Source organism: Ceratotherium simum, chromosome 27, assembly GCF_057802395.1.
Source record: "Ceratotherium simum simum isolate JZ-2026a chromosome 27, ASM5780239v1, whole genome shotgun sequence".
Lineage (NCBI taxonomy): Eukaryota > Metazoa > Chordata > Mammalia > Perissodactyla > Rhinocerotidae > Ceratotherium > Ceratotherium simum.
This window is the reverse complement of record NC_141926.1, coordinates 39,882,237-39,909,755: the sequence shown is the minus strand read 5'-3', so window position 1 is coordinate 39,909,755 and position 27,519 is coordinate 39,882,237.

Here is a 27,519-nt window from a genome sequence, read left to right as displayed (position 1 = left end):
TAATTACAAGACTCTCCTGTGGATAACAATCCTGTCTTTTTTTTAATAGGAAACGTACCAGCGCAGTAATTGCTTCTTGGTAGGATACTTTTTTTCTGAGGGGTCAAATTTGAGCCATCTGCAGACAGATGGAAGGGAAACTGGAATCAAGGCTGTTACCAAAATCTTCTGCAGCTGTCGGGGTGTGTTTGAGGCGGTCCTAACGGTTCATTAGCAACAAGCAATACTAATCCTGGGAGAACGAAGCAGGGCCTGGGGGAAAAGAACGTCCTTCTGGCTGCTTGTTTTGGCAAACGTGAGGAAGTGATGATTGAACTCAGCGTTGCAGAAGACTGTTCCCATGGACCCAGGCTGCAGATCCTTTCTGGTCATCAGGCCTCATTGTGACTTCCAGTCTTTCAAGAGAGAACCAACTCAGGCCCCAAGCACTGATTTCTCACACCTTCCATGCCCATATTCTTCCTATTATGATCATCACCCAATCTCTCCTGTTTATTTTAAACTTTGAAGAGAAGGAGAAAAAGAACAAGGTGTCCAATATACCACAGGGCTTGGCCATTTCATGAAATACAACACAGCTAGCTGTATAGTAGAAGCTGGGGCCTTCTGGAGACACTGGCTCCCATTTCATATTGGATATACCACCAAGGCTCTTCTCAGTTTCTGGATTCTTCAGGTGACAATCATTTTAGTTTTTTGTTTGTTTTTTATTTTCTATTTCTTTGTTTCCTGTAAGCAAACTAAAGATGCTGTTGGTGTCTCATATAGCTTGCCAAGTCAAATGGATTCTTAGAACATTAGGTCCCCATTAAAAAGGAATGGAAAAAACAAAAAGACATATAAAAGAGATACTTATTTACAACAAGAAGAATACTTGCCTAACAGCGATCATGCATGCTGTTTTTTTGTTGATGTTTGGGGGTTCTTTTCCTCTTCTCTTATGAGTATTTTATAGTTTTTACTAGATAGAAAAATGATTCCATATTAAAATTCCTCGCAGTGGCCAAACTGTCCTCTGTTGTTTCTCAGACATGTCACATGGCTTCCAGACTCCACAATGTGTGCTCACTACATATCTCCTGTCAAGGATGCTCTGATAGACTCACTTCCCTTTTCTCAATCTTATTCATCTTTTCAGACCCTTCAAACCCATTTTCTACTCTGCATTAGCATTTATTACCTGCTGCAATGATAAGCCACACGGTAAATCTTGCCTGAGACCATGATCTTTCTGTGCTTGTACAATTTCCCCAAATAGATCCTTAACCACTCAATGGCCGAGATCCTGTGATACGCATCTCAGTGTTAACAATATCTTTAAAGCACCTTACACAGAGTAAGAGTTCATGGAATTAAGATGATGGTAATAATTTGAGGTCCCACTTGGAATGGAAAACCAGTTTTAAGAAATACTTGTGGAGATAATTGCATCATATAATATTTTCAAGACGTCAGGGTAAAAATATGTTCAAAGATAAAAGTCCTGTGGGCTTAAGTTTCACCATTTATCATGACTCAGTAGTATTCAAGTTTGCCTTTCATTTAAGGGCAGAGCCCCTTTCCAACAAGAGGGTGGAATGCAATGCAGTTCTCAGAGCAAGAATGAGATAGTGGTTTAACCCTCACAACTTTGAAAATTAAAACAAGAATCATTACTGGAAATGTAGGCAGAAAGAAGACGAGAACCCAAACACAAAAGAAAGAACTTGCAAGTAGAAAACCTGTGGTTGGCCTCAAATATGCCCTTGGGGCAGGGGGTCCAGATCTACTTCTGTACTAAAGAAGCTAGAGCAGAAGGGGCTAAGCGTGGTCTGACTTTCTCCATGCGGTCATTTGTGTTGGGAATGACTTGGTAATATTGTTGGCTGTCCAAACACAGCACAGAAGTACTTCAAGCATCAGTCACCTTCATGAATACTAAAACAAAAAACTGAGTAATTATTCATGTGAAAGCTATTTTTATGAATCTATTGCTACACTGATTCATTAGCCCTTCATTTATTCCTGGAAGAAAGGGAGACAAGAAGCTGCAGGAAACAATACTTACATTCTTTTGGTGCCCACTAATCTTGACACTCTTTTGAGGGCTTTGCATATATTGACCCTCTTAACTCTCACAATAACCTTGAGAGGTATGTGCTGCTATTACCCTGGTTGTTCAGAAGGAAAACAGGCCTAGAGAGGTTAACAGCATGTTCAAGCTCACACATGGCCAGTGGGTGGAGGAAATGGGATTCAAATGCAGACAGTCTGGATCCAAGGGGCAGGCTCATAACCACCACACGAAAGCATCCCACATGTCATTGGATATTTCAAGTAGTTATGTGGCAAGGATTGGGCAAGGATGGGCCTGACTCTAAGTTTATAGTTGGTAATCTGAATAGAATGATTGGACTTGGAGAGCAGTTGATGAAGGCAGGCAACTAGTACATTGTTACCCAATGGTTTCTTTCCGGTCCTAAATGAGGGCACCTGTGCACGAATACATTTTGATACATGCCTAGAGTCCCTGTCTGGTAATATGTTAGGTTGTTGGCCATCAGTGGGCTGGGTGCTGGCAGCCATGCTTGTCCAAGAACAATCCAGGAAGCCATAGTTTCCGCCACATCCCTGGCTTTAGCACAGTTGTGGTTTTGATGCTGATGTCAGGTCCTGTTCTATAGAGGTTCCCTCTTCAAGCTGGAGTTGCTACATGTCATCAATAAATATGCCCTGGGGTCTGTCTGCAGTTACTGACACTTAGTTGACTCTTACAGAGTGGAATAGAGCACTGAGTAAAGGTTGAGTCACATCCGCAGTCTAACAAATTTCACAACCACAATGTTTGTAAAACACCACACTACTTATGCTTAGTAGATGGCAAAAATACCCACTATATTCGTGCATCACATTTTGGTGTTTTGTTGAATGTTTAACACAGAACACGCACTATTACATAACTCAAACCAATTTATTTGGATTAAAATTTATAACCTTAAATGTTTTTCAACACTTAAAAATATTAAAAGCCGAAATATTGACCATTGCAGCTTCCACAGAAGCTCATGCTCTAAATTTATTTCCTCATTTGGCATTTAGATTGAGAGGGTCTCTCGTTGCTTGCCTTGTGTTTATTTGTCCACTCACCATCCTTGTATAAGGAGGTCAGTTTAACTTTCATCTCAAGTGTAATTATTTTCTTTCAAATATTCCAGATTTCTGTCCACTCACCGCTAGGATGCCTCTCTCACAGCCTTTTTTTTTTTTTTTTCACCTTTTGTCACCCATCAGTGCTACTCATCTGCATTTCCAATCACCCCCATTTCTTTTCTCTAGAGATGCTTTTCTTCAGGTTTTCTTATCATTCCCTCCATCCATCACAGAAGATCTTTTACTATTTGTAAAGCAAAGTTAATCTAAAATTCAGGCTTATAGAACTTCCTTCCAGTTCAAGTTGTAACACAGAGCACATATATTTATTTTACTTCCTTCCTGAAAATTCAATAAAATGACAACACAGAAGTACGAATGACAAAAAAAGTGGTGAGCAAAATGAGACTATCATCAGAACAAATATTTAATTTCTCAGTCACAAAATTCAGATGGAATTATTAAAAAAGATAAATCAGATAAAGCACACTCAAGTTTGGAGCTAATACAGAAGACAACTTCATAAAATAAAAATGAGCTGCTATGTATGAAAAAAAAACACCCCAATCACTAACATAAAAATGTTAAAAATAGACTTAAAGAAAAAGTCTAGAAAATTATCAGAATATACACAAAAAGAAAAAAAAGAAAATGTAAGAAAACAATATTAGAGATATAGATATTCGTTCTGGGAAGGTCAACATCTATGAAATAGAAATTCCAGAAAGGCTGAAGAATTCCAGAAAGAATGAAGGAAATGAAGGGTGTGGTAGAGAGAATAGTGGCTCCCAATGATGTCTATGAACCTGTGGATAGGTTACCTTAAGTGGCTAAAGAGAATTTGCAGGTGTGATTAAATTAAGGCTCTTAAGATGGGTAGATGACCCTGGATTATCCAGGTGGGCCCAATGTCATCACAAGGGTCTTGATAAAAGGAAGATAGGACTGTCAGAGTCAGAGGGTGTGATGACAGAAGCAGAAGTCTGAATCATTCGAGGGAGGAACCATGAGCCTAGGAAGGCAGGCAGCCTCTAGAAGCTGGAGAAGACGAGGCAAGGGAGTCTCCTTCAGAGCATCCAGAACAAAGGCAGCTCTGTTGACACCTTGGTTTTATGACTTCTGAACTCCAGAACTGTAAGATAATAACTTTGTGTTGTTTCTTTTTTTTAAACATCTTTTTAAAAAAAAATTTTTTTTTGAGGAAGATTGGCCCTGAGCTAACATCTGTTGCCAGTCTTCCTCCTTTTTTCCCCTGAAAGCTCCAGTAGATAGTTGTATGTCATAGTTGTGCATCCTTCTAGTTGCTCTGTATGGGACACCACCTCAGCATGGCTTGGTAAGTGGTGCATAGGTCCACGCCCAGGATCCTAACCGGTGAACCCTGGGCCACTGAAGCAGAGCATGTGAACTTAACAGCTATGCCACCGGGCCGGCCCCAACTTTGTGTTGTTTTAAAGCCACTAAGTTTGTGGTAATTTGTTACAGCAGCAGTGAGAAATTAATACAGAGAGAATGAAATAATCAAGGGTAAAATTGAGTGGAATTTCCTAAAGGCAAAAAACAAAACAAAACAGTGCTTTTAAGATTGAAGAAATCCCTTAAGTACAAAACAGCATTCAACGGAAAAAAAATACAACTAGATATATCACAAAATTTAGAACAAGAGAAGATCTTAAAAGTTGCTGGCAGGAGGATTCAAAACAAAAGTTAGAGCTAAACTAAACATCTACCCTACAAAGGATCAGCGTTAAGGTGGGTGTCGTATGTACCATGAGCATCATTGGATACTAGAAGATGATGCCATCAGAGGTCTAGGATAAATGGTTTTAAAAATTGATATCTATCCTTGTGCAAAATATTAATTAAGGTGAGAAATAAATGCTTTTGGCAATGTAAAAACTCAGATAGTTTACTACCTGTAAATCCTCCCTTAGAGAAATACATAAAAGTGTATGCTATCAAAATGAAGCATGAATCTGAGAAAAAGGAAAATAGAGAATCCAAGAACACCTGTACCAGATTCAGAGAACTAAAGAATAGAAATTTCTGGATAACAGGTAAGTAGCAGGGTAGAAACCAAGCAGATCAAGTTAAAATAGTAAGTCAATGAGTTCTGAGAACTTGTTCAAGAAGAAAATGAACACCCTAGGGCCAATGATAAAATGAGGAAGCTGGATGGTCTTAGAGACAAAGTGAAAGCATATTAAAACATAAAATCATGTAAAAAATAAGTAAAAAAAAAAAGCCAGAGGGGGGGAAAAAAAAACACCTTACCAGAGGAACAAAGATGAGAGTTACATGCAACTTCTCCTCAGAAACCATGCAACCAAGAAGAGAGTGGAATAAAATATTTAAAGCATGAAAGAAAAAACACACGAACCTAAAATTTTGTACCCTGTGAAATTACCCTTCAAAAGTGAAGGAAAAATAAAAACTTTCTCAGACAAACAAAAATTGAGGAGATTTATGCCAGTAGACCAGCTTCACAATAAATGTTAAAAAAAAAAAAACCTTTTGGGAAAAGGAAAATAATATAGGTCAGAAACTCAAATCTACATAAAGAAAGGAAGAGCATTGAGGAAGGAATAAGTGAAAGTAAAATAAAAACTTCTGTTCATCTTCTTCTTCATTGATCTAACAGATAATTTTTTAAAAGTAATAGCAACAAAGTTTCAAATACGTGTGCTTATGTATAAATCATATATAAATTTGCTATGCATGCTTATATGTGAGTGAAATGAACCACAATAATGATACAAGGTATGGGAGGGAGGAATTAGGATTACTTTGTTATTTTTAGGTTCTCACACTACCTATGAAGTGGTATAGTGTTAATTGAAAGTGGACTTGGATTATCTGGAAATGTATGTTGCAAACTCTAAGGCAACCACTTAAAAAAGTAAAAAAATAGAAGTATAACTGATATACTAAGAAAGGAGAAAAAATGGAATCATATAATATGCTCATTTAAAACCACAAAAACCAGAAAAAGAGCAGAAGACAAAAATAGGAACAAAGAACAAGGACAACAAATGGAAACTGGATTCAGCTATTCACTTCCTCCTGCTACCTCGCTTGCTAAGAGGTTGGGTTTTCTGGGTAGAGGAAGGGGCGTGTCGTTCACGCATCTTTGTGGCGGCTCTTAGTTTTGTCTTGTTTGGTTTGGCTTCCTCTGGCCTCCCTCTGTTTCTTGCATATGCACTAGGTGGCATCTTGTCTGTTAGTCTGGTCCACTTTGTCGTTGGGCCTCCTACTTGCCTCCAAAACTAAAGTTGGAGATTTTGAACTTTTGGCTGTGACAGTCCTTCCAGTAGCATAGCCTTCTCTCACCTGGTTAATTCGGCTTACCCCTAGTTTCAGCTAGCTAAGACATACAATTCTTGTCCATGCATCTTCCTGGCCTTGACACAAATTTACCTCATCTCATTACAGTAAGGCTGCTCACAGATCTGGTGACTTCTAACGTGGCCTCCCCACTTTAGAGCTACGGCAGCACCAAGAGAGCATCAACCACGTTTCTCTCGCCATGTGGCTCCACCTTCTTTACTAAACTGAGTTACCTCATGTTAGCACAGTTTGCAGAGCATGGTGGTTCCATCAAAATAATCTCAATTGAAGGAGGGAATCACAATCCCTAATTTGGTACTCCCTTCAAATTCTCTAATAGACTTTCCTCACCTCCAGATCAAACCCAGAAAGGGAATACTGAGACCCAAGTCAGCCTCCCTCTCTCCCCCTTCCATTCTCTGATCAACCTTTAAGGTCAGGGTGAAGTGTTATTTCCCCTAACGTGGTTGCTTTCTCTAACTATTGGAAAACACCTGGTTTAGCCCATAATATAGGAAATGAAAACTAAAGAAATCAAACTCATCTTTATTTTTCTCTACCATGTTGGAATTAAATATCACTGTCTTGTAAAATATTATTGATACGGTAACTATTATTATCTTTTTTCTCTTTACATTTCTTCTGAAACATACTTTAATATTCTCATCCCTCAGTGACCCCTACATCCCTTGAGCTCAGGTCAATCAGCACGATGGTTATACACGCTGAAGAGTAGAAGAGGAAAGTTCATTAATACTTTTCAAATGATCACCTGCATTGCCGTTCTTATCGATCTTCTCTTCTGAATTCAGGTGCATATACAACTGCCCATCTAAAAATTTCTACTACTAGGAAGCCAATAACTAGTGCAAAGTCTTTATGCAAAGCCTGAATTCCTCATGTCCTCCTCCATCCCTCAAACTGGGCTATCAGTCTCATTTAATGGAATTACTTCTTGCTCAGTGCGCTACTCCAGAAACCACAGCCACTCGGCTTCATCGTTTCCTGCCTCTCACCCTCCTCTCCATTTCAGATGTGTCTCAAGTGCACTGACTCCAGAGGAGGAAAATGATTGACCTCTGAACGTAAGCTTCCTTTTCTGTACAAACAAGGATGCTACTACGTATACCACAGGTTGTAGGGAGAATTAAGAGAGATGATGAACGGATGTAAATTTCTTGGTAAATGGTAGCAATCACTTTTGTTTCTCCCCTCATAAACTTCCACGGGCTTCTCCTTTCCTACTGGGTCCTTCTGTATTACGTTCAAGCTTTTAGCAAAATATTCTAGATTCTGCCACCATCTTTAGCACCTTGAACACTTAGTGCTCAAGCCTCTCTGGGTTTTTTGTCATGCAGTGTCATGCCTTACTTTTTCACGATTAAGTGTGCTCTCCACTGTTTGTCTCATGGCTTACAATGCATTCTGCCAACGCTTACTTTGCGGCTCTGCCATTTATTTACTTTCTTAGTGAGCTTGAGAAAATGTCATAATCTCTCCAGGCCTCAGTTTCCTAAGGTCAAGACTAGAGATAAAAATGAAATTAAACTCATGGGTTCTTTCTGAGGATTAAATAAAATAATACATATTATTACAAATTGTCTGGCCTATTGCAAGGGCTCAGTAAATGTCAGCCACTAACTAAACATTGTATTATTAACTACTATTTCTTATCATCATTATCAGCAGCAGCAGCAGTGGCAACTTCCCAGAGAGCTCTTACTTAACCTTCAAGAGCTAGTCAAAAACATCATCTCGTCTGTAAAGACTGCTCCAGGGAAATCTGTTCATTCACACAATTGTGGTGTCCTGTGCAATCTTGTGTCCATCTCCTCCAGTTTTTTAACATCTTGAAGGCAGAGACCCTGACCATCATCTTTATATTTCCACCACCTGGTCAATGATTGCATACAGTAGGTGCTCAATAAACAGTTGCTGAAGGAAGAAAAACAAAAAATAATAAAACTTATTGTGTTCTTAGTGTGTGGCAAATTGTCCTAAGATCCCCTATGTAATAAGTCACTCAGTCCCCAATAACCCCGCAGTTGGCTGCTCCTGTGATCACCCACTGCACAGGTGAGAAACCGAGATGGAGAAGTCAGTAACGTGGTCACAGCCAGAACTGGAACCAAGGGCATTTGGCTCCAGATACTGTGTTTAATCTGAACAGTATTGCTTTTCCTGGGTAAGAAGGATGACAGAAAGACAGAGGATGGAATTAGGCACTCCTAAGGTCCTTCCTGTCTAACATTCTGTGATCGTAGGATTTTTCTCAGAATCTGTGAATCTAATATGTGCAGAAATAATACTCAAAACATTGTTTATTCAGAAGTTTTACAAAAGGTTCTAACTATTCTTATTTATTCAATGGGCATATCTAGTTTGATAAAATAACTATGTTCATATCAATTAACCATAGCATGCCTGTGCATACTCTCACCTACTTATAATTTTATTCAAGTTCATTTTCTTGAGATAAGTGGTTCTGTTTTAAATGGAATCAATTAGGACTCACCCGGAGTCTGGAGTTTTACAGTCCCCAAAGTTTAAGCTCTAACTGCCTTCATCTCAAGCAAAAGTTTTGCTCCAGGTCTGCCAGACAGATTTATACATTTAAAAACACATTGCGGGCTGGTCTGGTGGCATAGTGGTTGGGTTCATGTGCTCCACTTCATTGGCCTGGAGTTCACAGGTTTGGGTCCCAGAAGCGCACCGACATAGTGCTTATCAAGTCATGCTGTGGCGGTGTCCCACATATAAAATAGAGGAAGATGGGCACAGATGCTAGCCCAGGGCCAATCTTCCTCAGCAAAAGAGGAGGATTGGCAACAGACGTTAGCTCAGGGCTGATCTTCCTCACAAAACAAAAACAAAAACAAAAAAAACCCACATTGCATTCAGGTAGGTGCTCTTGGGAAGGTTGTGGTGTACAGCAAAGGGCAGGCATTTCTCTTAGGGTTTTAACCAGCTTCTTGTATCCCTGGGAAGAAAGGACCTAGGGACATTCCATGTTTGTTATTACAACTATTGCAGAAGTGATGAAAGCAGACAGACTGTAAGTGAGCCGAATGACACAGAAGGAAGAAATGCCAGTGAGAGTGGATTACCACTGTGGGCAAGTGGGGCTCGGGCCTGCTGGGCGCCCTCAGCATTGTTTTTCTGAAAGACAGGAAGATGGGCCTTCATCATAACTCCTGTCCACTGCTGTTGAGAGTTGGGCCCCGGGGGCATTAAGTATCTCAAACTTGCACGCTGCCCTGTGTGCAGACTGAGTGAGCCTCCTGTAGCTTCACAGAGCTGCGAGCAGCAAAGCAGAGAAGCAGGCACTTGAGACGGGACGCTGCCAGAGTGCATGGGAGCGCCCCGTAAATGCAGCTGAAATTATAGGTGGGCCTCGGGGACCTTAGCACAGAACCCCCAAATCATCTGCCGCAGCATCCCTTTCGTACTCAAAAATGTCACTGCCTCACACTAAGTTCAACTTTTTCATAACTCTTCAAAGTTCTGGTTGACCACAGCCTCTTGAAAAGAAGGATTTAAAACAGGTTTACTACAGCAAGCTACAGTTGCTGCTACAGTACTGGGTCCCAGGGCTGTACTGATATCCATCTCCCTGCTCTACCTCCCGTTCTAGAGTCCCTCACACTTGGCCAGCTCTCCGGTTGGCATATAAGCTGCTTGCTGGAAAGAAAAGCACAGACCTTCATCCTTTAGGAGTCTGAGTCTTTAGTTGCCTCAGCCCTTATCAGGCAATTGATGCTGCCAATGCCTTTTCCTGTTATTACTGAGCATAGAAACACCAGGAGATGCCACAGTGCGCCTCTTCAGTGCCCAACACATCCCTCCATGCCTCCATTATGTGGCAGTGACTGTAGAAACTCATGATAATCATGGTCAATAATCTGTCAATTTACTTATTCCTTTATTGCCTGTTTACAGACACACAGAGCCCAACATGACTAGGCAAAAGTTGAAGTTTTAGGTTCAGAGGAACCCTTAGTATTCTCCTAGAAGAAGCATTTTCCTACTCGAGTTCAAGACCTTGAGTCCTGCGGAGTCCAAAGGTGCAGGAGTGAGCAGCACAAGCTCGCCAGTGGGGATTGGGAGGGATAGTGAGAGTGGTCAATCCTTCTTTCTGTATTTGATTCCCACACCTGTGTGTTCTAGTACTGGGTACAAGGCATCATGTAACAGCTATTGATTAGATATGAAAACTGCATCTTCGAAGGCAGTGTCCTAAATACACAGGTGTCTTCCCCATGCTGGCACCTTGGCTGAGCCTTCAAAAGGCCATTCTTACATTCTATCAGGTTGTCTACGATCCTGTGATCACACACTCCCACCTTGGATGTTGCATTACTTCTAATTCACTACAGTGACTGGATATGGGGGGTGGGTAACCTCAAGTTTGCTCTCAGTATTTCACCCTAATATCTCTTATTCTGCAGATTGGAAATCTAATGTGAGGGTTGTACCAGCTTATAAATATTTATGATCTGATTAAAAACTAAGGGTCTTGGGAAATGTTCACAGGGTGAGTCCATGGAACGGTTGGATTTATCACAAGATAGCTTTAGGCCAGAAATCCATTTACTGCCTTGCAATAATAGACCAGGGATTAGGGTCACTTTAATTTCAGTATCAAGTAAGACTCAGTTTTCAAAATCTCTCAAAAGATTTTGAATATTCTTCTTCCTTAATATTACTCTGATGGCTAGGTGCCACCATCTGATCTTTGCTATTCTGGAACTATGTCATCTTCGTTGACACTAGGGGCCTCTCTCTCATGGCGTCATCTCCTTCTGGTAATTCTGTCTTACAGAGGAAAGCCACATTGAGCTCTTCAAAGATGCTAGTGTTTTCCTCACTAACACAGTTCTCCTTAGTGCACCAAGTATTGCCATCCTAGATCACAAGGTCTTACTTATTCTGTATCTTTGCCATAATTTTAGCAGGGAAGACCCACTAAAAGTGCACATTCAGTCTCCTTTGCCATTGTGCTACCTTTACTAATAAATCCTGGACTTGAATTTCAGCAAAGTCTACCCCCAAGCTGTAGGAAATAAAGATCTTTAAAAATTTCCGTGAAGCCCTTCTGGCTTTCCCAGCATTCCCTGAGTTGACAAGTGGCTGACTTCAGGCTGTCATTCTCTTTATTCAAGGTTTGCAGTGCAAATAAAGAAGTCAGCTAATTCCATAATCTTTAAGATTACCATTGTCTCCACCCAGATCAAGCATTAGAGCTACTCCGTAAACCATTGTCTTCCCTCTCTCCTGCCTCTCATCCCATTCTGAAACAGGCGAGGCTATTAATGATTGTGTTACCAAAAGTAGAGCTTGAGATGAGGACTTATGAAAAGGTAGCTTATCAGAAGGTGATTTCAGGAAACAGAAATTAAGAGATGGGGAAAGTGACACCAAGGGAAAAAAAGCTTGTTCCCACTGAAAGCAACTGGCACTCAATCCCACTGTGGACCTCAGTCTGTCTAAAGAAGTGCTGAATGCACTTCTGAGTGAAAAACCAGAGCCTGGGACTTTCATCCCCAACTCCTGAGCTCCACCGATTCATGGATTCATCTAAGGGCATTAACTGCATTTCTGGGCTGCTTTGCTGGTTCTGTCTGAGTTGCTGTAACAGAAAAGCAGAGAAATATGGCTGGTGTTTCACGTGGGATATGATGACTGTGATGTACTGTGTCTATGACAAATGCAGCTTGGATTAGAGTGGACCAAGGGGATATGCCACGGGGCACAAAAAGAAGCATTTCCCTTATGTCCAGGATCTCATTTATCCATTTTATAGATGGGAAAATTTAGGGTTAGATTCTGAAATAATTTACCCAAAGTTACACAAAAAGTAAATGACAGAATGTAATTAAAGCTCACTAGAAGAGAAGAATCTCCAGTCCCACCAGACCTACTGTATCAGAAGCTGCACTTTAACAGGATCCTCAGGTGCCATACATGCATATATAGGTTTGCTAAGCACTGGCTTAAAATGCTTTCTTTTCCTTAAATGCCTATGGTCATAAATCAAACAAGAAAGTTTTATACATAATAGCAAGTGATCCAAGAGGTATATTGCTCTTTTCAGTTAAACCAAGGAGATTCTCCTAAGTATTTTCTTTTTCAAACCTTAATTAATTATAATATGTTGCTGTGAGGGATCCATTACAATTTTTAAAAATAAATTTCTGTGGATTAGAGTTGAGTCAGGAAGTGATATAGAAGATGTGTTATTGTCATGGGTGAGTAGCAGCCAGTCAGAGGTAAAGAGGCAATGACACACATAGGCATAACTCAAGGACAACATATTTGAGAGTATATTAGTCTTCTATTGCTGCTGTTACAAATTACTGAAAACCTAGCTTAAAACAACACAAATTTATTATCCTACAGTTCTGTTGATTTGGCTAGTTTCTCTGCTCTGGGTTTCAGCCTTGTCATAAGGCTGAAATAAAGATGTTGGCCAACTAGGCTCTTATCAGGAGACCCTGGGAAGAATCTACTTCCAAATTCATTCAAGTTTTTGGAAGAATTCAGTTCCTTATGGTTGTAGGACTAAGGACCTCATTTCCTTACTGGCTACCTGCTGGAAGTTGCTCCTAGCTCCTAGTGATGTCTTAGATCCTTATTTGTGGGTCCCTGCATCTCAAGCCAGCAATGACATGTCAAATCTGCTCATGCTTGGAATGTCTCTGACTTTGCCTTCTGCCACATATCCCTTGCTTTGCTTTCTGCCACATTTTTTCTGCCTCCAGCCAGAAAAGGTTTTCTGCTTTTAAGGGCTGGTGTGATTAGATTGCGCACACCTGGATAATCTAAATTACTCCCTATTTTAAAGTCTGTAATCTTAATTACATCTAAAAACTCTCTTTTGCCATGTAAGATACCATATTCATAGGTCCAGCAATTAGGGGATGGACATCTTTGGAGAGCCATTCTGCCTACCACAGAGAGTTTGCTCCAAAAAGTAGTGGAGGTGGTTTAGAGATAGGTTTTAGAGGACTATGAATGAGAGAATACATTCTTTCAACAAATGCTTATTGAATAAATACTGCTTTGTTGTATTCTGGTTTAGAATTTTAGCTTTTGAATAATATGGTGTTGTTAAAGATTATTAAGTAGAAAAGTGGTAGAAACTTTACTTTAGATTTTTTATTCTAGAAATGTTAGGCTGCTATCAACAGGCTATGGGGCATTCTTGAAGTAGAAGAGAGACTGATGATTTTTCTCTTTTTAAAACTGCAGTTTAGGGGTAGAGAGATAGGGAAGGGCCTGCTTTTGGAAGCTGGCAATGAGAAGAGAAAAGAGGATGATTCTGAGGAAAGACACAAAGGAACAACTGACAGGACTTTATGCTTGTTATAAAAGGGATGAAGGAGATGAGGGCAATGCAAGATGACTGGGAGGATTTGAGGACTAGCAAAACGCTCATTACAACAACTCTGGTTCAAGAAGAACAAAGCAACGAGCCAAAATCACTGGAACGGCAGGCTTGAAGCGAGGCACCAGGTGAGCCTCGCAGCACACGATGACAATCAAGACACCCATTTTCCTATTCTGACCTCGTAGCTCTGTCCACTTGGTGCAGGCTGTCAAGACGAACACTACCCGTCACAGCGCCTGTCCCACCACCTCGACTTACCCACTAGGAAAGCTCAAAATGTCCCAGCTATTTAAGTTTCATAACAATTTTTGCCTATTTACAGAAACAAAATATCTCAGAAAGTGTCTTTACAACAAACATATAGGCAGAGATTATAGTAAAGTATGGGTCAAAAGTTTTCAAAAATGATGCAAGTTGAGAACACATTTGAACAACTGAAGAGTACACGTTGTAAGTTAGTCCCACCACTAGGGGAGGACTGCCATTTTTCTTACACATATTCGGATGTTTTCTCCTTACTATGTGAACCAGAAACGTTATAAAGAAACAGTGGAATAGACATAGAGTATGACACATATGGTGCGCATTTATTTGAACATCTCTCGATAGGAGATTATTAAAAAAGAAGAAACTCAGTAAAACCCTTAAGAAATTATTCATTCAAATCCATACGTTGGGAGGAAGTCAAGATGGCGGCGTAGGCAGACTCTGAACTCACCTACTCCCCCAGACACAGCCAATTTACAACTACTCGTGGAAAAATTACCCCTGAGACAGAACTGAAAACTGGATAAGAGATACTCCTGCACTGAAAACTGGATAAGAGGAACTCCTGCAACAACAGACAATCTTAACTGAGGTGGAAGAGGCAGAGACTCCCTTCTGGAGAGGAAAAACGCCGCCTTCACAAGCCGCCAGCTTCACGGCCGCCGGGAGCAGCTCACAGGTACCCAGCCTCCCTGGAGGTGCGGGGCCCTGAGCCGGGGAGCACCCCCGCTGTGGGCATTTTGTGGACCCAGCACAATCGAGAAGAGGGGCATAACATCTGACTTTGCCTACTACTAAAACATTGGGGAGTATCCCCAGAAAAGCTGGTTCACAAAGACATTAAAACCAGCTCTTAAAGGGCCCACACGCAAACTCACCCTTTTCAGAAAGCAACCTAAAATCACCAGAAAGAAAGGTGCACAGTGCTGTGGTGAAAAGAGACTCACCTAATAGGCCCTGTGTGCATCTCGGTGAGAGGTGAGACCTCTCCAGGGACTGGGACATTGGCGGCAGCCATTGTTGTGGCCCGGTGTGGGCGTGCTGACACAGACACCATTGGAGTTCTCCCTGGGGCCTGCTAACCCAGGGTCTGCCCCACCCGCTAGAGCACCGATTTAATCCAGCTCAGCCAGGGCAGGCAGCCCACACTAGAGACTGGTCCCACCCAACAACAAGCCCTCAGGCAACTTGTGGGCCTGCATAGATTGGTGAATGGATTCTCTGCAGCCTGGCAACTGAGACAACTTCAGTGGGGCAGGGCGAGCACAAGGAGCAGGTGGAAAGTGTGGGGCGGTGGTGGAGTGTGTGCGGCTCCCGCCATGGAGAGACTGGGTCCGCTTCAGGAGGTTGGGGCACGCACACGGGGCAGGACTGTGTTGACTGTGTGTGTGGACCTGTGTGCAGCAGGGCTTGTCAGCTGCAGACGACTTGTGCTTCTCAAAGACCCACATAGGGGGTTTGCCTTACCTTCCAAAGCCTGAAACAATTGGGTGCTCCCGTGCCTGAGGCCAGCCCCACCCAGCTGCAATCCTCAGAGAGCTGATAAGAGACCTAAAGACTTGGAGGCTTAGGCCCTGAGCCTAACAACCTGCCAGGCTGGGAGCCTACTCACTTAAAAGAAATACTGCAACACAAATGTGGTATTAGAACTTGCAGCCAACTGTGCTGGGGCTCCCCACACCTGATAAAGAGTCTGAAGGGCCCATAACAACTACAAGCAGCTGAGCATTACAACAGCTGGCCAGGAGCATAACTCGGCCTCCCTGGGCACCTACAGGGAGACAAAACAGGCCACATCAGAAGGACACACGTAGCCCACATAGGGGTCACCCCTGGAACATTGAGAACTGAGGGAAGCACACTGCAGGCCTCCTAAGCCATCACTTATATAAGGTCGCCTATCCAAGAGCAGGAGACGTAGCTGACCTACCTAATATGTAGACCCAAGCACAGGGAAAGAGGCAAAATGAGGAGGCAAAAGAATACATTCCAAGTAAGGGAACAGGACAAAACCCCAGAAAAGGAACTAGGTGAAACAGAAATGAGCAACCTACACGACAGAGGGTTCAAACAAAGAGTGTTAAGGATGCTCACTGATCTGGGGAGAAGAATAGATGAACTCAGTGAGAATGTCAACAAAGAAATGGAAGATATAAAAAAGAACCAATCAGAAATGAAGAATACAATACTGGAAATGAAAACTTCACTAGAGGGACTCAAAAGCAGAGTAGAGGATACAGAAGAACAGATCTGTGAGCTGGACAAAAGACTAGAAGAAATTACCCAGGCTGAACAGGTAAAAGAGAAAAGAATTAAAAAGAGTGAGGACAGTCTAGGGGACCTCTGGGACAACATCAAGTGCACTAACATCCATGTTATAGGTGTCCCGGAAGGAGAAGAGCGAGACAAAGGGGCAGAGAATCTATTTCAAGAAATAATAGATGAAAACTTCCCTAACATAAGGAAGGAAACAGACATCCAGGTACAGGAAGCACAGAGAGCCCCAAACAAGATAAACCCAAAGAGGCCCACACCAAGACACATCATAATCAAAATGTCCAGAATTAAAGATAAGGAGAGAATCCTAAAAGCCACAAGAGAAAGTCAAGTTACATACAAAGGAAACCCCATAAGGCTATCAGCTGACTTCTCAGCAGAAACCTTACAGGCTAGAAGAGAATGGCATAATATATTTAAAGTGCTAAAAGGAAAAAACTTACAGCCAAGAATACTCTACCCAGCAAGGTTATCATTCAAAATGGAAGGAGAGATCAAAAATTTCCCAGACAAACAAAAATTAAAGGAGTTTGTCACCAAGAAACCAGTGCTACAAGAAATGTTAAAGGGACTGGTTTAAGGGGAAAAGAGAAGACCACAAATAGGAAAAATTATCTATTTCCATGATAAGAGGGTAATGAATACAAATGCACAAAAAAGAGGTTAGATATGATATCAAAAACATAAAAGGAGGGAGGAAGGGAGTTAAAGAGTAGAGCTTTCAGACAGAGGTCAAACTAAAGAGACCATCAATTCTGTATAGAAGAAGAAAGGAACAGAGAAGGACTATTAAAACACTGAGAAAAAAAGTTAAAAAATGGCAGTAAGTACATACTTATTAATAGATACTTTAAATGTCAATGGACTAAATGCTCCCATTAAAAGGCATAGGGTGGCTGATTGGATAAAAAAACAAGACCCATATATATGCTGCATACAAGAGACACACTTCAGACCTAAAGACACTCACAAACTGAAAGTGAAGGGATGGAAAAAGTTACCCCACGCAAATGGCAATGAAAAGAAAGCTGGGGTAGCAGTACTCATATCAGACAAAATAGACTTTAAAACAAAAACTGTAAAAAGAGACAAAGAAGGGCATTACATAATGCTAAAGGGAACAATCCAACAAGAGGATATAACACTTGTAAATATCTACGCACCCAATGTAGGTGCACCTAAATATATAAAGCAATTATTAACAGACGTAAAAAGAGAAATAGACAGTAACACAATAATAGTAGGGGACTTTAACACTCCACTTACACCAATGGATAGATCATTCAAACAGAAGATCAATAAGGAAACATTGGCCTTAAATGATACACTAGAACAGATGGACCTAGTAGATAAATACAGAGCATTCCATCCAAAAACCGAAGAATACACGTTCTTTTCAAATGCACATGGAGCATTCTCCAGGATTGATCACATATTAGGCCACAAAACAAGTCTCCATAAATTTAAGAAGATTGAAATAATACCAAGCATCTTTTCTGACCACAACGGTATGAAACTAGAAATCAACTATAGGAAGAAAATCAGAAAAGCCACAAATATGTGGATATTAAACAAAATGCTACTGAACAACGACTGGGTCAATGAAGAAATCAAAAAATTACTGGAGACAAATGAAAATGAAAATACGACATACCTGAATTTATGGGATACAGCAAAAGCGGTTCTAAAAGGGAAGTTTATAGCAGTACAGGCCTATCTCAACAAACAAGAAAAATCTCAAATAAACAATCTAACAATGCACCTAAAGGAACTGGAAAAAGAAGAACAAACAAAGCCCAAAATCAGTAGAAGAAGGGAAATAATAAAAATCAGAGCAGAAATAAATGAAATAGAGACCAAAAAAACAATAGAAAAAATTAATAAAACCAAGAGCTGGTTCTTTGAAAAGATAAACAAAATTGACAAACTTTTAGCTAGACTCACCAAGAAAAAAAGAGAGAAGGCACAAATAAGTAAAATCAGAAATGAAAGAGGAGAAATTACAACAGACACCTCAGAAATACAAAAGATTATAAGAGAATACTATGAAAAGCTATATGCCAACCAATTCGACAATCTGGAAGAAATGGATAAATTCTTATAATCATACAACCTTCCAAAACTGGATCAAGAAGAAGAAGAGAATTTGAATAGACCAATCACCAATAAGGAGATTGAAACAATAATCACAAACCTCCCCAAAAATAAAAGTCCAGGACCAGACGGCTTCCCTGGTGAATTCTACCAAACATTCAAAGACTTAATACCTATCCTTCTCAAACTCTTCCAAAAAACTGAGGAGGGGGGAAAGCTCCCTAACTCATTCTACGAAGCTGACATTACCCTGATACCAAAACCAGACAAGGACAACACAACAAAAGAAAATTACAGGCCAATATCACAGATAAACATTGATGCAAAAATCCTCAACAAAATACTAGCAAATCGCATACAACAATATGTTAAAAAGATTATACACCATGATCAAATGGGATTTATTCCAGGTGTGCAGGGATGGTTTAACATTCACAAATCAATCAATGTGATACACCACAGTAATAAAATGAAGAATAAAAATCACATGATCATCTCAATAGATGTAGAGAAAGCATTTGACAAGATACAGCATCCATTTATGATAAAAACTCTGAATAAAATGGGTATAGAAGGAAAGTACCTCAACATAATAAAGACCATATATGACAAACCCACAGCTAATATCATCCTCAATGGTGAAAAACTGAAAACTATCCCTCTAAGAACAGGAACCAGACAAGGATGCCCACTGTCACCACTCCTGTTTAACATAGTACTGGAAGTCCTAGCCAGAGCAATCAGGCAAGAGAAAGAAATAAAAGGGATCCAAATTGGAAAGGAAGAAGTGAAACTGTCACTATTTGCAGATGACATGATTTTATATATAGAAAACCCTAAAGAATCCACCAGAAAACGTTTGGAAATAATAAACGAATATGGTAAAGTTGCAGGAGACAAAATCAACATACAAAAATCAGTTGCATTTCTATACACTAACAGCGAAATAGCAGAAAGAGAAATTAAGAATACTATCCCATTTACAATTGCAACAAAAAGAATAAAATACCTAGGAATAAACTTAACCAAAGAGGTGAAAGAGCTGTACACGGAAAACTATAAAACATTGCTGAAAGAAATTGAAGAAGACACAAAGAAATGGAAAGATATTCCGTGCTCTTGGATTGGAAGAATTAACATAGTTAAGATGTCCATGCTTCCCAAAGCCATCTATAGATTCAATGCAATCCCTATCAAAGTTCCAACAACATTTTTCACAGAAATAGAACAAAGAATCCTAAAATTTATGTGGAACAACAAAAGACCCCGAATAGCTAAAGGAATCCTGAGAAAAAAGAACAAAGCTGGAGGTATCACACTCCCTGATTTCAAAATATATTACAAAGCTATAGTAACCAAAACAGCATGGTACTAGCACAAAAACAGACACACAGATCAATGGAATAGAATCAAAAGCCCAGAAATAAACCCACACATCTATGGACAGCTAATCTTTGACAAAGGAGCCAAGAACATACAATGGAGAAAAGAAAGTCTCTTCAACAAATGGTGTTGGGAAAACTGGACAGCCACATGCCAAAAACTGAAAGTAGACCCTTACCTTACACCATACACAAAAATTAACTCCAAATGGATTAAAGACTTGAATGTAAGACCTGAAACTATGAAACTTCTAGAAGAAAACAGACAGTACTCTCTTCGACATCGGTCTTAGCAACATATTTTCAAGCACCATGTCTGACCAGGCAAGAGAAACAATAGAAAAAATAAACAAATGGGACTACATCAAACTAAAAAACTTCTGCACAACAAAGGAAACCATCAACAGAACGAAAAGACAACCTAACAATTGGGAGAAGATATTTGCAAATCATACATCTGATAAGGGCTTAATCTCCAAAGTATATAAAGAACTCATGCATCTCAACAACAAAAAAACTAACAACCCAATTAAAAAATGGGCAAAAGACCTGAACAGACATTTCTCCAAAGAAGATATACAGATGGCCAACAGACACGTGAAAAGATGTTCAAAATCATTAACCATCAGGGAAAGGCAAATCAAACTACAATGAGATATCACTTCACGCCCGTCAGAATGGCTATAATTAACAAGACAGGAAACAACATGTGTTGGAGAGGATGTGGAGAGAAGGGAACTCTCATACACTGCTGGTGGGAGTGCAAACTGGTGCAGCCACTATGGAAAACAGTATGGAGATTCCTCAAAAAATCAAGGATAGAACTACCATAAGATCCAGCTATTCCACTGCTGGGTATTTATCCAAAGAACTTGAAAACACCAATGCACCCCTGTGTTCATTACAGCGTTATTCACAATAGCCAAGACTTGGAAGCAACCTAAGTGCCCATCAAGGGACGAATGGATAAAGAAGATGTGGTATATATACACAATGGAATACTACTCAGCCATAAGAAACGATGAAATCCAGCCATTTATGACAACATGGATGGACATTGAGGGCATTATGCAAAGTGAAATAAGTCAGAGGGAGAAGGTCAAATACCGTATGATTTCCTTCATTAAGTAGTAGATAATAACAACAATAAACAAACACATAGAGACAGAGATTGGATTGGTGGTTACCAGAGGGGAAGGGGGGAGGGAGGAGGGCGAAAGGGATAATTCGGCACGTGTGTGTGGTGATGGGTTGTAATTAGTATTTGGGTGGTGAACATGATGTAATCTATGCAGAAATAGAAGTATAATGATGTACACCTGAAATTTATACAATGTTATAAACCAATGTTACTGCAATAAACAAAAAATTAAAAAAAAAAAAAGACAAATCCATACGTTGGTACAGGTTTATTGCTTCAGTTCTCCTAGTTAAAAATAGTGTTTATTTTTAGATTAATTTAATAGACTTAAATACAACAAAGTTGAAGGTCATAATACAATCTGAATCTGTCTCGAATGTTTTTGGTTTGGTTTCACAAAAAATGCATTGTGCCAAACACTTTTTCTCCTTAATTTTTAAACTCTTGTGTATTTTTAAAGAAAATGTAATCCACATGTTTCTTATGCATTTACACTTAACTCATCAAATTCCTCTTGTGTAAGAGCGACTTGGAGACCAAAAGGACTTTGGAAATTACTTATTTGCCTTTGAAGCTCTTTTTTTCAGGAAAGGAATAGTTCTTTGGTATAGTTCATGTTAGATAACCACGTGTTCAGTTTTTCAAGTATATAAATAACATTGTCTATAATATATATATTTGTCCTTATATCTTGCTTCCCCTTGTCTATTACCATAATGGGAATCTTCATCATCATCAGTTCTAATACTATTATTATATTATTATTTACTGTTACTATTGCTGTTAAAAACTGCATGATATTGTTAGTGGTATTATAGGAATATCTATATTTTTATAACATCTCCATTTACAAAGTGCTTTTGCCTCACTCATCTTTCCTTAGACTCGTGTGGTAAAGACCTCCAGGCTTTGTAGTGTACTCACCTATTTCACCTTCTGATAGACTGTCAGGCAGAGAGAATTTGCCAATTGCTTTCCATCCTCCGAAAAGCTTCTTTTCCATCCGTCTGTTTTATTTCCACTTTCAGGACTTTGTGTGAGCTCTTCATCTCTCTGAGCTGTTTTAGCCTGTCTCTTCAAGTCTTTGTACAATTGTCTCTGTCTTTATCATCTGAATTAAAACTGTCTCTCTCTCCAATACTTAAATGTTGAGGTAAAAATTTCTGTCCTACTGATTCTATTTATGGCCTCTTTAATTGCATGTTTTAACGAGCTTATTTTCTGAGTTATAGCCTGTTACAGGTCTTTAGATAGTCCTAAATCATCTTGCGGATGTGTGCTTTGAAACCCAAGAGAGGCTCAAGCATGTTTTAAAGCAAGGTCGATGTCTTCTTTCTTTCATGTATTCTCATCGTGCTTAGTTCTGATTGCTACAACATATGATCTCAGTAATAAGGCCAGTTGGTTGTTAATTTTCACTGTATTATGTGGCCTGTGCTACTTGTTTTCTCCATGAAAACAACATATTAAAATACCAGATAAAAGTAGATTTTCAGTCTCTTTTTATTTTTTTATTTTTTGCTGAGGAAGATTAGCCCTGAGATAACATCTGTGCCAGTCTTCCTCTACTTTATATGTGGGTTGCATCACATTGTGGCTGATGAGCAGTGTATGTCTGCAGCCAGGGTCTGAACCCGTGAACCCAGGCCGCTGAAGCAGAATGTGCTGAATATAACCACTATGCCATGGGGTCGGTCCCTGACTCAGTCTCTTTTTGAAATTAGATTACATGTTTGTAATTTACTGTAATGTGAGGCTTGGCCCTTAAAATATTTTATTTAACTGGGGTCTTGAAAACATAGTGCACACAAAAAGAACAAATGGTGAACAAGACCTTAACCAAAACTGCCAGTTATAAAATATTGTTCATTTGCAAAACAGATACTGACGGACCACAACCGGTACAGCATTGCTTAGGTTTTGTGCTGGGATGCTGGTGATGGAGAGAGGAAAGACCACCTCTCCTCTCAGATAACTGACTGTCTGTTTTGGGAGTCACAAATGTAGAGAGTTTCAACACTGTAAAAGGCGATAGGACAAAGGCAAAAGAGTAGATGCGGGCATCTCAGTCTAGTTTCAGAAGAAACACTTTTGGGGAGATCTCCAAGCTGGACATATTGTACAAGTTAAGCAATATAACAGGCAAAATGGAAAGCCTTTGTTTAACAGACACTTGTGCCTGTTACTGTTCCCAGCACCTTACAAATATTGACTCATTCAACCCTCATAACTATCCCAGGAGTAAGCACTGTTACCATCCTAATTTTACAGGTGAGGAAATTGAAGCACATAAAATGTAAGAGAATTGCGCAAGGTCAACAGGACTTCAGTACAGGCAGTAGCCTCCAGAGCCCCTGCTCTTAGTCCTACAGAAAGTGTCAATATGGAATTTACAGACTCGTGAAAGCAACACACAGTCAGGGAAGAACAAATGGTGCGGCGTTGCCTGAGGGCAAGTTACTCCTGGGACAATGTCAAGAGATGAATGAAGGGAAGGATGTCACACTGAAACACCAGGATTTTACCTTAAATGAATCATTGTAATCATTGGAATGATAGGGTTTTATTTCAACATTAGAAAGAAGATTCTCCAACATCATGGAGGATGGAATATAAGATGGCTGGATTGGACATTGAAAGACCTAGTAGGAGGTACTTACAGTAACAAAAGTGAGAAAAACACTGGAAAATCGGTTGGAGGGGAGCTGAAGCTCATGAGAGTTACTCTATAGGCGGACATTTGAGGGCTTGGTGAACTTGGTGTTGGACAAAAGAGAGAAAGTTATGTCTGGAGTGATTCCTCTGCGTTTCTGATGAGGGCAACAGAGTAGGCAGTGGTGACTACTGAGATAGGGAAGAAAAAAAGAGACTCGAACATTAGGAAATATTCATGATACAATATGAAGAGAAAAAGAAAGTAGAGTTCAAAACTGTATATTCTGAATTGTGCTTTGTGTGTAATGTACACAAAAAAGTTCTGGTGAAGAAAAGGAACAACTATTCATTGTAAATGGTAAAATTTTTCAGTAGAAATTTTAATTTTCTCTTGTAGTCTCTAAATTTTCTACAATGAACATGAATTAGTTATATTTCCATTAAACTAAAGTAAGTATTACTGGAAATATTTCAAACAGCTATCTTATTTGATATTAACAAGTATGATCTTCCTGGAAAGCAAAATAAAGGACTTATCAAAAGTAGATGTTTTATTAACTTTGGATCAGGAATTCCCCTCCTAGGAAGCTGTTTTGAAGTAATACATAATTCTCACATTTTTGTTTATAAATATGTTTGTTGTCATGCCATTTATGATACTGAAAAATTGGCATCGACAGTGAGGTTGTTGAGATGAATTATAGAACAAATACGTGAATGCATATTACACACGCAGTAGAACAGTTACTTACAAAAATATTTAATCACCAGGGAAGATACTTATGACGTATGATAATAGTGGAGTATGAGTTCTATGTTGCTATTCACATAGGATATCTCTGAGGGGGAAGTGATACTGATTTTCCTCTTTGACTTTTTGTGTTTTTCAGAATCTGTACAATGTGCCTACATGTTTACTTATAAAATATGATAATAAAAGCACATTTAGTTTGTGGCCTGAGCAGTATTCCTGCTCTTCAATCATTTCAAATGGGCTTACATTTGGACTATAAATACACAGCCACCAAGGAGTGGAAAGGACACCTGGGTTATGAGGCTGCTATGTCAGGGGAGGCGCTTGATCAGAATCATGACTGTAAACGAGAATAAGCATGGAGGGCCAATTATGACATAAGAAAATGTGTTTTTCATGAGTATCTGAACATGATAGGAAGGATCATAACTTTAAACATAAAGAAACACTATAATTTGGAATTTAAGGTACTGAGAAGATAAGTGATATTTGTTGGGGCATTATCATCTTGAGATTTCTGAGAAACGATGTTCAGGGCTCACACGTAGACGGCTGGCTTCCATTTGTGTTTTAGGCAGGTACCGCTTGTGTTACTGTGTTTGGTTGCTTGGATAAACTGACCAACATTCAGAAATGGTAGTGATATCACTTGACTTGTATGCAAAATGTGAATCTTGAGGTGGCCATGTTTCTCCTTTGTCCCATAAAAAGTAACCGATTTGTAGAAAATTAATTTTTCATCTTCATTTAACCTTTATCAGTTTTTGAAGAAAACATAAATATTTTAGATTAATTTGATAGAACTAAAACTCCTAGGACGTTAAAATAATTGAAATGATGGTATCTATATGTATCTTTAACTGCATGTTACCCTAGCACTTTTATGCTAATCCTTTAATATTAATAAGGCTAATATTTATTGAACGACTACTATGTGCAAGTACTTTAAATATGTTATCTCCTTTAATCTTAACAAGAGACAATTCTTAGAGATAGCTCAGAATCTGGGCTGGGAGTATTTAAATTGATTTTGTTGTGTGGTCACTGAGTTAGGAAGCAACAAACTCATCAGAGAAGTAGGTAGTATTATCTACATTTGATAGATAAGAGAATTAACACTGAGACAGTGTAAATGATTGGCCCAAAGTCACATTACTGGCATACAAGTGTTGGAATCAAGATTCAAAGAGGATTTGGTTTGAGCCTCTATGCCCACACTATTTCCAATATTCCTAGAAAAGAGTATAGCACATCTCATCCTTTAAGGACCCTCCTGAGAATTTAACATCTTACTGATGGATTGTTTCTTTATATGGATAACCATTAAATATTTCTTGTGCTGTTTATGTTTGTTTCTTTTGTGGTCATCCTTTTCATATATAAGTTGTTGATAATTTAATTCTTATACTGTGTAAATTTCCATGTGTTCTATATATCCTTGTTCTGCCATGATTTGATTTAGTCATTTTGGATCAAAGAGAGTTTTCTTCTAGAATTAAAAGACATCTCTTTTCTTTTCTACAGCCTTTCTTTCTTTCTTTCCTCCGTGTTTTCCCATCCCTTCCTTCCTTCTTTCCTATCTTTTTAAAGAAATTTAACTACAGATTCAAATCTTGTAGGGTTAGAAGAGGAGAGACATGATATGGGGGTGGTGTGAATTTTCATTCTATGTTGTTCTTTATCTTACCAATGGCAGAAAAATAATGGGAAAATTTTTCCTTCTATGACTTTAAGAAAATATTTATGTTGAATCTTATTGTTCTTTGATTTTACTTGTTCTTATGAAGTCAGAATTATTGCCCCTATTTTGCAGATGAGTCAGCTGAAACTCAGATTAAATGATTCATCCAAAGCCATTCAATAAGCGAGTATTCTGAATGTGGATTTCAACCCAGATCTGCCTAGTGTCAATGCTCATGAATTTTTTCTATTCACGTACTCTCTTCCTTTATTTTAAATGTAGAATTGTGAAATTTCAGAGATGAAAGGGCATTTGATATTACTTATTCCAACTATTTCAATTTGTGTTTTAGGGAACTGTAGCCCAGAAGAGTTAGACCACCTACTTAAGGTCATGTAACCAACTACTACAGTACCAGCCTTAAGACTGTGGTTGCTTTCTCTCCATACTTCAGAAACTAACAAATTGGCCCTGATTCTTTGGCTTCCTGGTTTTGAGCGCAAAAACAGACTCCTGAAATGGGGAGATGAGTTAGAAAGGGATGCACCATCTGGACAAACGGTTATTTGGTGCCAATCAACCTGCATCCATGCCTCAATGTCAGGTATCATGGTGCAAGGATTGGAGGTGGACTTTAACTGCCCCTGTCCACTTCAGCTGGACATCCTTGGGCTGTGTACCAATTCATGACCATTTGCAGTAGTTCTTCAAATAGAGACACTTCAAAGACCTTTCTTTGGTCTCTTCTTACATGGCATCTCCTTTAGCATATGTCACATGGTGTTGCTTTGCTTCTCTAGTCTCCATTTGGGGTGTATTGTTGATGTATTACCACAACCAGGGCACTGATCGTTGCTTTAATTATTGCTCTTAGGAGCACCTTGGTCTTAGGCCAATATCAAGAGTGCTTTCATCCTCCAGGCTGTAAGCAAGCACTCCATTATACGGTCATGTGAACTGCAGATTCCATAGCAATAAATCTTTTCTCAGTAGGCCCTTCAGGCTTATATTCAATTACCCTTTCACTCATAGGATTTTAACATTGTAGGCCAAAACTGGATCTCGTTTTACTAATTATAAACAATAAAATTTTTTACATTCTGCAATTAACTTTAATTCAGAAGTAAAATATACAACTCATATGCCCCTAAACCAGTAGTTCTCAAAAAGTGCTCCCTGAATCAGAAGCATTAGCATCACCTGGTCACTTGTTAGAAATGAAAAGTCTTGGGTCCACCCACGAATCACAACTGAGTGATTCTGATGTGCACTGAAGTTTGAGAGGAACAGCTCTGAGCCATGATGCCTCACCTGCTTTCCTCCTCAAATATTCTGTTCTACAGCCACACACGAGGACCCGCTCATCTCCAACTATACCTTACACTTTCACACTTTTGTGCCTTTGCTCAAATTGTTCCTTTT